Source organism: Colobus angolensis, unplaced genomic scaffold (genome assembly GCF_000951035.1).
Source record: "Colobus angolensis palliatus isolate OR3802 unplaced genomic scaffold, Cang.pa_1.0 Scaffold17, whole genome shotgun sequence".
Lineage (NCBI taxonomy): Eukaryota > Metazoa > Chordata > Mammalia > Primates > Cercopithecidae > Colobus > Colobus angolensis.
Window position 1 is genome coordinate 739,328 of NW_012114821.1, and position 2,053 is coordinate 741,380.

A 2,053-nucleotide genomic window follows, 5' to 3' on the forward strand; every position below is an offset into this window, starting at 1 on the left:
CAGGGCAGCGTCCCCTGGCGGCCCCCAGAGGCGTACCTTTTGGCGCCCGGACCGCGCCCGCCTGAGAGCGGAGGGCTCCAGTTCCGCACTGGGCGCACTGCGCATTCCCGGGCAGGCACCTGCAGGAAGGACTGCAGTGAGAAGCACGTGGCTAATCCGGGGAGGGCTGAGGGCTTCCTGAGGTATCGCCCCCTCCTCAGCACTTCGTGCTAGTGTGATTAGAGTGAATCTCTTTAACCTGAGGACTCCAACTCACCACCTGCCTGTGCGAGGGCCAAGGAGATGCCTCTCTGACTGGGAACTGGAAGACAACCAGGAGAGTGGCCACAGGGGTCCTGGAGCAGCTCCTGTGCCCAGGGGGAGACCTACCCAGGACCAGGGCTTCAGATTCTGGGGTCCAGTTTGCAGCCCCCCTTGGTCCCTGTCACTTAGCTTATGGGAACGTCAGTGACGTCACAGCCTCCTGCAGTGCCCTAGGCTACTACTTCTCACTCTGTGACAGCCCTGGCTGGGTAGGGGCGCAGGCCCGGGCACTCCATGCAGCCAGCAAGCCTGCTGATGGACTGACGTCACCGTCCCCGAACAGGCCAGGGATCCTCGGGTGCCAACACGGGTCCTGGCACTTACTGCCTGGAAGCCCTCCTAGACCCCACTGGGAGCATGAAATAAAACACCGTCCTTGTGGAATCCACCAGGGCTCCTGAGCCAGCTTGGCCTAAGGGTGCCACAGCAGCTGGAAGTGGGAGGTTTTCAGGCCTGGAGGCCTTTTCGCAACTCTCACAAGTGGCTCCTCCTCCTCCCACAAGCGGCCCCTCATCCTCATCTTCCTACATTCCTCTTGCTCCTCCCACTGGGACTGAACCCAAAGGCACCTCTTCAGTGGGGTGGTCCCAGCCTAGGGAAAGCCGGTGCCTCCAGCCCTCTAGCGCCCCTTCTGTTATGGCATGTCTCCTGCGACGTCCGTCATCCCCAAGGTCAAGTATACTGTGCTCAATGATTCTGTGTGCCCTGCATCACTTTGCTAGCAGGACAGAGATTGGCCTCTAGTCTTCAGTCCCTCATCCCCAAAGCCCAGACTAGAACTTGACAGATGGACCTGGGGCCCCTCCCAGAGCCGGGCTTTATGGTGTGTTCTCATTTGCTAACATCTGCCTTCCCCAGCAACCTTTCCTGTATAATGGAACAGGTCCAGAAGAGCCATGTGGGCTGACACAGTAAGGCCTCCAGGCATCTGTGCTGTGACGTGAGCAAAGTGTGAGCTGCAGGGCGGGATATGCCATGCCTTGCCTAGGGGTCCGGGCACTGCCATCACAGGGAGCCTTGGCCATCAAACCGACATGGTTGCTCCGTGGTGGGAAGGGTTGGGTGGAGGACTCTGCCACCCACTCTTGGGAGACACCCCCAAAATGAATGAAGGAATGACCTCTGTCCTGTTTTCACATCACGGGAGCCATACTGTGGTCTAGGGTCCTGCCCCGACTGCAGGGCCCTGGATGGGATGTGACATCCTGCCCCTGAGGGTGAGGCGGGGAGTCGATGTCACACAACTGAGCCACAGGGCCCGGGGATGTGGTGAAAGCCTTCCCCAGGACCCAAGTGCCCACAGCCCCTGCCCCTTCCCCATCCAAGCCCGAGAAATGCAGCTCACTCCAGCCTTTCAGTGCAGCCCCGCTCTGAAGCCCATCCGTCACCTCCCAGTACCCTCACGTTCCCAAAACCCTGTGTTCGTTCCCAGTCTCTTTGGTGTCCAAAACTGTCATTAAAGAAAGAAAGGGCTGGGCGCAGTGGCTCACGCCTGTAATCCCAGCACTTTGGGAGGTCGAGGCGGGCAGATCACCTGAGGTCAGTTTGAGACCAGTCCAGGCAACATGGTGAAACCCCGTCTCTACTAAAAATGCAAAAATTAGCCGGGCCTGGTGGTGTGTGCCTGTAATCCCAGCTACTCGGGAGGCTGAGGTGGGAGAATTGCTTGAACCTGGGAGGCGGAGGTTGCAGTGAACCGAGATCAAGCCATTGCACTCCAGCCTGGGTGACAGAGCGAGACTCCGTCTCA

General features: G+C 59.3%; 1 long non-coding RNA gene across 1 annotated transcript in view; it reads left to right on the forward strand.

The window, feature by feature from the left end:
- The first annotated feature begins 780 nt into the window (after positions 1 to 780).
- The window catches only part of LOC105508972, a 5,905-nt gene continuing 4,632 nt past the window's right edge, over positions 781 to 2,053 (forward strand). Inside the window, exon 1 of the long non-coding RNA XR_001001358.1 lies at positions 781 to 1,793. This is a non-coding gene — a long non-coding RNA (uncharacterized LOC105508972). The remainder of the gene's footprint in view (positions 1,794 to 2,053) is intronic.